This window comes from Mus caroli, chromosome 1 (assembly GCF_900094665.2).
Source record: "Mus caroli chromosome 1, CAROLI_EIJ_v1.1, whole genome shotgun sequence".
NCBI lineage: Eukaryota > Metazoa > Chordata > Mammalia > Rodentia > Muridae > Mus > Mus caroli.
Window position 1 is genome coordinate 16775871 of NC_034570.1, and position 7517 is coordinate 16783387.

The 7517-nt window shown below is 46.8% G+C and overlaps 1 protein-coding gene across 1 annotated transcript in view; it reads left to right on the plus strand.

Annotated features, from left to right (window-relative positions):
- The first annotated feature begins 6226 nt into the window (after window positions 1-6226).
- Tmem14a (transmembrane protein 14A) overlaps window positions 6227-7517 on the plus strand; it is an 11866-nt gene continuing 10575 nt past the window's right edge. The window contains exon 1 of the mRNA XM_021171626.1: window positions 6227-6549. The gene's annotated coding sequence lies outside the window, so the exon portion shown is untranslated. The remainder of the gene's footprint in view (window positions 6550-7517) is intronic.

The following is a 7517-nucleotide window of genomic DNA, read 5'->3' on the forward strand; positions in this document are numbered from 1 at the left end:
AAAAAAAAAAAAGAAATTCAGAATGCAAAGATTTATTGCTCTGTCAGAGATGGGCACTCAGGACCAGGACACAGGGGTCTGCATTCCCAGAACCTGGGGCATCATCAATGTGTGTTTGGTGACCTCTGCAATGCAAGAAATCAGCTTACCAACTTTACAAACAGCAGTGAGCTACCAGGACAAACTAGGTGATGTTTATGCATTACTCAAGATCAGGAAATGTTGAGAATTGGTTCTACTGCTTTCTCTTAATTCGGATCCCAAAAGCCCTGCTTCCAGACACTTAGGGTCCCAGCCCCCAGCTGGCTTTGACTGTTAATATAGAACTGCGATTCAGCCAATGCCTGACACAGAGATGGAGGTGAGACTTTTAGACTGTGAAGGCAAGGGACCAAAGGGGAAGAAGGACAGAATTGCCATGATGAGGAAGCAGAGAAAGCAGACTGAAGGCCCACCAACATGTAAGACTCTGGGAAAGCAGCCCAGATTCCCCGATCCCACTCCTCTGATTGTGTCTGGGGTAGCAGAGAAGAAATGTAGATTTTAAAAGCTGTTAACTCAGGAATCCCAGAGGGAAGTATGCACTAGCGGCAGGGAGGTTTAGAAATGCCTAGCCATGGAGCAAGTAAAGCTTATCAAAATTAGCTGCCTGTGTGTCCTGGAAGGGCTGCAGCTGACTGCCCGCTGTAAGAACATGAAAGATCCTGACAGAAGGTAAAAGGTCACAGAAGCCCTCAAATTGGCAAAATAGATTTCACTGTTAGTAGAAGTAGCTTCACTCATTTAGAAAAATAGAGGTGCACAATGCTCTGGCCACTCCTTGAACCCGTGTGTCTGCCAATGTTTTGACGGTTCCTTGAACCCAGGTGTGTGCCCACTGATGCACCTCACTGCCAGGTGTTTGTGATATTGGTTGCTGAGAAAGAGTCGGAAAATCTCCCCAGCAACCACAGCCCGGCCAATCTGGAGTTCCTACACCTGCACCAGAGTCTTTCCTTGTGCCCCTCCCATACCCATTTCTTGAGAATAGACATTGTTTAGATCTGGAAATCCCTTACTTCCCCCTTCTCCTTTCCCTCCTGAGGGCCTATAAAAACTGGGACCCCTTTCCCCTCGTATTTGACTCCTCTACCCCTGTGTGGGATATGAGTCGTCCCCAGAGCACTGGCTTTCAGAACACTGGCTTTCCCCGAATAAAGCCTCATATGGTTTGCATCAAGCTTGGTCTCTTGTAAGTTCTTGGGTGTCTGCTATTGTCCCCAGACCTGAGTGAGGGGCTCCTCTCAGAGTCTTTCAAATACAGACTAGGTCTCAAGACACAGCCCTTTACTAGGTCATAGTGACTGTGATCACACATGACTGTGGCTGGCATGCCAGACAGACACAACTGTTCTGCCTTCTGTTGTTTCTATGTTTTCCTCTATCATCAGGCATAGACTCAAGGTCTGGGATCTTAGGTCATGTAATGGGAGGTGATGGCCAACCCATAAGCCCTGCCAATGCTGCTGGCGCCCCCTGCTGGAAGAGGAAAGGATAAAAACACCACCACTTTAAAGAGCTGTCTTGTACTCTCCCTGCTGTCCTCCATAGGGAAATGATTTACTGCGACTTAAGGGGCAGCAAACACAACAGCTCTGGAGTCCAAATGGCCTCTGATGTTGGAGGCAGAGCAATGTCTGTGCCTTAAGGGGCTTTCCTTTCGAGGTTCCACAGCTGCCACTGCATTTAAAGAGCCCCCACTTAGGACTGGAGTAGGGACAGAGTATAGGTTGAGCAGAGGGGTATTTATTCACTTAGTTCCTGAACATGCCCCACCCTGCAAGCTGTGGAGAATAGTATTTTCTGGAGACGTCTTACACAACCCTAAACCCCTGAGTTCAGACTGAGATGCAGTCTTATAGATTTTTGTTCCCTCTCACTATCATCAGAAAGTCTGCTGAAGCCAGGCCCTGTGTGGCTGATCGTATCTCTGCAGAACGTCCCTGGAGGTAACCGCATGAACTCTGATGGTCACTGCTTGTGGACGTTGTACATCGTGGGTGCGGAGCCTAGTGCGCACCACGATGTACAACGTCCACAAGCAGTGTGCTGTGACACACTGGGAGGCTGTACTTCATTGTCNTGTATCACTGGGGCTCATAGTTTAGAGATTGCACCGAGTCTTAGAAGCAACTTTGGAAGAAGAGTCCTGAAATGTGTCTGTGGTGTAGCATCAGGTGTAGCACAGAGTCTCAAGCTTCCTGCACTAGAGCTGCTGGGCACACGAGCACGGAGCCCAGCCTCCAGGCTTCCAGGTTACTGGCTTTGGAGTAGGGCCTGAGAAGCTGCTCTTCTAATACTCTCTCAAGTGGTGCTCACATGGGTCTGGGCACCACCCTTGGAAGATCATTGTGTCTATTTAAGACTAAACTCCAAGACGGCTTAGCTAGGCAGCAAACAAGCAAACAAACTGCCAACTGTTCTGTTTCCCACTCGAAGTCAAGATTCACTCAGCAGAGGCAGTCACCAAGTCCTCTAAGAGATGATGAGAGGTGACATCTGGTGGGCTTTGGGAGAGTTTCACAGTGAAGGGCATTTGAGAAGTGGAGAGCCTCTGNGATAAGCTTAGTGGTGCAAANGACCTGGCTGACACACAGCCGGTCTATCAGACAAGCCTGCAGATTCAATGTAGGTCACTGCATGAGGTTAGGGTGTGTGTGTGGGGAATGGAATCTAAAACCTTGCCGTTTCTCAGAGGTAAGGTCATGAGTATTCTAGCTCAAAAGCTTTCGTAGGCAGGATAAATAGCTTGATGCCAGCACACTGTACTGACAGAGGACTTGTGTAATACTGGCTTGAGGAGAGCAGAGCTTCAGGGCAGAATGAATTCTACCTGAGACTTAATCACTTTTTGTTTGTTTGTTTGTTTTTGTTTTTTGAGACAGGGTTTCTCTGTGTAGCCCTGGCTGTCCTGGAACTCACTTTGTAGACCAGGCTGGCCTGGAACTCAGAAATCTGCCTGCCTCTGCCTCCGGATTAAAGATATGGGATTAAAGATGTGTGCCACCACGCCTGGCTTCGACTTACTCACTTCTAATACCTCTGAAAATGAATGTCCTCAGTGTTAGAGGCACTTGTTAGAAGTATCGCTGAAAAAAAGAGCATGAAAACACTCTCCTTTCTTTCTCCTTCTGGTTTTAAGAGACAGGGTTGTTTTGTGTAGTCCTTTCTGTACTGGAAGTCACTCAGTAGACAAGGCTGGTCTCAAATTCACAGGTCCACCTGGCTTTGTCTCTCAAGTGCTGAGATTAAAGGTGTACACCACCATCACCAAATGAAAAGATTGTTGTGTCATGGAAATGTGTCACTTTTTAACAACTGAATATAGGAAGGGGTTATTAATTAATCCTATACTATTTGTACTCCCCCTTTACATTCCATTTTATTGTACACATGTACATTAACCTTTACAGTGTTAGCAGAGCAACATATGGTAATTTTAAAATAGGTTATAACTCAGACTTGGTGGTTCACATCTATAATTCAGCCCTTGGAAGGCTGAGGCTAAAAGGATCACTGTGGTTTTGAGTCCATCCTGGGCTACATAGGGAATTCCAGACCAATGTGGGTTACAGAGTGAGATTCTGTCTCAAACATTAAGTAAATATTAATATTCTATATCCTGTATGCACACATGCTTATTCAACACCTCTGTCTGAGGAGTATAAGTAAAGTTGTCATATGGGTCAGAAAGGAAAGAGTGAAGACTCTTTGCAGTGTACACTTGGAAGACCCGAGACACACTGACTTTCTCAGTGGTTCTTGAGTATCAGGCTTAGGACCCAGTGAGAATAACTCAGAAAGTCCTGACTGACTAGACAGTGAGCTGGACAAATGGACTGGTGGCCTGCCTCTCCCTTCCACCATTTCCTCCTGTCCTCCACCTATGGAAACACCCATTACTACAGAACTAGCAGCTTTCCTCTGGGATCTGCAATTCTCAAAACTCTAAGGATTGGAAGCAGATGCAAATGTCAGGCAGAGTAAAGAATTTTCTGTTTCCACTAACCTCTAATTCAATCTCACTGCTTGCATTAGGGCATACACATCAATCCACAGTAGCACTACTATGTGTCTCCTATCATGGGGGACCACACACAGTCCCATTACAGACAGTTTAAGACAGTACTTACATGTGACACAATTCTGAAATTATGCTGATAGACACAACTAAAGAACATTTACTCTTCAGGATATTTATTAACCGAGATTCCTTTGAGATCTTATGTATTTCTCCAGCAGGCCAAAGGCTCTAGGCCATACTGAATTGTGCATCTCTGTTACTACGAAATATGAACAGAAAGTCTGTCTTAGTTAGGGTTTTTATTGCCACGATGAGACATGACCACAGCAACTCTTATAAAGAAAAACGTTTAATTGGGGCTGGCTTATGGTTCCATGATTTAGCCTATCGTCATCATGTCAGGAAAAATAGTGGCATGAAGGCAGACACCTGGGGATCTGAGGGTTATACATTAGGAAGTACAGACATCAGGAAGAGAGAGTGACATTGGGCCTGGCTTGAGCATCTCAAGGCCAAAAGCCCACTCCCGGTGACATACTTCATGAAACAAGGGGACACCTCCTAATAGTGCCACTGCTATGAGTATTTAGGGGCCATTTTCACTCAAACTATCACACAGTCTTACAAGTTGGCAGAGGTGCTGAGGCCACACAGAATTGTGTCTCTGTCGCTGAGGATCATAGCTAGACAGTCTTACAGGTTGGCAAAGGCCGAAGGTTTCACNGCACCCTCATCCTGGGCTCCACCCTTGGCTTCCACTAGAGCAGGTGGCAGCTGATGGCTTGAGCTCAGGTGACAAGTTCCCTCTANCTAAAAGCAGTCCTGTTCCACATATCTGACAGTGTGGAATCCCAAATNCCCTACAGAGAGATGTTCTCTGGGGTTCAGTTAGAATCACTGAATAGGAGCGTGTTGTGGCTGCTTCCATCTTCTGGTACTTTAGTAGGAGAATCTCTGAGTATCTACTCTGAGCCATATCTTAACCTGCTGCTGGGGCTGATGGAGGTTTGTGTGTGTGTGTGTGTGAGGGGTGTTTAAGTGCTACAGACTGCACAAGAGAGACTGTGTTCCAACTTTCAGACCAACAGAACAACAACAAAGACCAAACTCTAAATCCATTCTGAGATGAAAGGAGCCATCATTTACCCAAGCATGCCATGGAAATAATAAAGCTTTCCAAGAGGGTTTTCATATTATTTTTAGACTTTGAGTAGGAAAGAGTTCTGAGTCTGAGGAGGAGCTGGGGGAGACAGACTGAGAGAGACAGAGACAGAGACAAAAATAGCTAGGCCACGTGTGCACAATCCGGATGTGGGAAGGAGAAAGAACCAGGAGAACCTGAAAGCAAACTTTAGGATGGGACTAACTCCATAGCCCCGTGTCACTCCATAGCCCTATGTCAGCGCCCCTGCGACACTTCCAGGGTTTAATTAATTCTCTAGGAGCAGTATAGATTTCCCAGTTCTCAAAAGCAGTCACATTACTTCTCCAAATGTGTGTGGTGTGGTGTGGTGTGGTGTGGTGTGGTGTGGTGTGGTGTGGTGTGGTGTGGTGTGGTGTGGTGTGTAGGATCAACAAACAAATGCCACCTGTTTAATGTATATAATTAATGTATATGTCTTTGAGGGAATTCTATTACTCCTCACCTCCGAGAATTCTGGAGCTTTCCTGAATACCTTGATTGCTGTTGTATAACTGAGGGCACAGTGTTCATCCTAATTACTATTTCCAGCCTAGAAAGCCCAACTGGAGTCACATGAGAATCTACCAAGAGACACAATTTAATGTCAGTGTAAGGATATTTTCTGGAAACGGATTCCCCTGGCCTTGCAGGACTCAAAATGCTTTCCAACTGTGGCGTTATGTGCCACACCTCCTGATCATCTAAACCTGGATACCTTGATCCCACAGAGTAAAAGCAGGATCAGGAGGCTATGCCCTTATCTACCTAGGTAGTGAGGTGTACCCGCATTCATGCCTTGAAATCAGGTTAACTTTCACTGATTCTGGAGACCTTCGCATTCTGGAACGTCCCCACCTCCACTGAAAGTGGAAACAATTTGTAGACTATGTATGTGTTGTTTACCTTCCTAAAATTCTTATGACTTAGGGGGATCCTAGCTAAGCCGAGGAGTGCCTCTGCAAGCATCATCCCGGCCGGCAGGGGGAAGCAGACTCCAACCCTGCGCTCTCGAGGCCTACACTGCCGGTCGGGGAAGCGACTTCACTTCCCAGGGTCTTGGCCTCTGCTGGCCCAGAGCTGCACCCCGCTCCCAGGCCGGGGACAGTAGAAGAACTTGGGATCCAGGATTCTACAACGCACGAACCAGCTCCAGAGAGGACTCAGCTCTGTGCACTCCGCACTCTAAGGCGGGTCGCAGCTAGGCAGTGCGCCTGCGCAGAACTGCTTCCGGATTGAGGGACTACTCTTGCGCATCTCGGCTTTTTCCACTTTAACCAGCTGCAGCAAGTGCTCAAGGGTGCAGGTGAGCTGTGCATCCATCCCTTAAAAGAAACTTTTCATGCAAAGGCATGAGAATAAACCAGTCGTTGCTGAGCATCTGCCTTCTCCTTCAATCTCTTGATCTTCACAGAAGAAGACCTGGGGAAGGAGGAAGGAGGGAATGGCATCTGCCCTCCCACAGATCTTTTCTGGCTCATCCTGCCAATTTCCTGAATTTCTGCCTTCTTGGGGACCCTAAATTTCGCATCTGTTTTACCCTTTACCTTCCCGGAGGTGGGGCATTGTGGTAGGTAAAGTTCAAACAAGACTTCCTTCAAAAATGGCTTTCATGCCCACTTAGCTCATAGGTAGGCAATTAGTTTATTTTTATGTGAAGATGCTTTGTGCATACTTATTTACAGATCTCTTAGTGGGTGGGGAAGATTCTGGAGGACCTGAGACGGGGCTGCNGAGGGATTTTCAGTTTCCTATGCTAAGCAGTGAATAATTTTGTTGCATTGCATCCAGGACGTTTTCCAGTCCTATATCAGCACCTAGCCTCTATCTATTGCACGAACATGCAATGAACATGCCTCCCTCTTCCAGCCACATTCCACAACTTTCAAGTTCTTACACCCTTTGGGGTTTGGGAAGCAGGTGGGGGGAGGCAAGTGTCCTTTGCTTTCCAGAAGAAGCCAGCAAGATAACTGACTTGTGTAAGTTTTCACAGTAAGCAATTGTTGGCAATGGATTAATTTTATCCTTCTATAGAACTAAACTCAGTTCTCTGTGGAGACGCANGAATTGTGGGATTCCTGACAATGTAGCCAAGGATGGTGAGGCAGTGGGGGTGGGGGTTGGGAGTGTGTGGCCAGCCACTGGATAACTTCCACACAGGCTGTGTATTGGAGCCACCCACTCATTCTCTCAGGGCAGTGCTCTTGGAGCTGTGTGCAGGTCAGCAATGGATAAACTAGTGTGGGTTTACCCTACATGAGCTTGGCTGGCAGA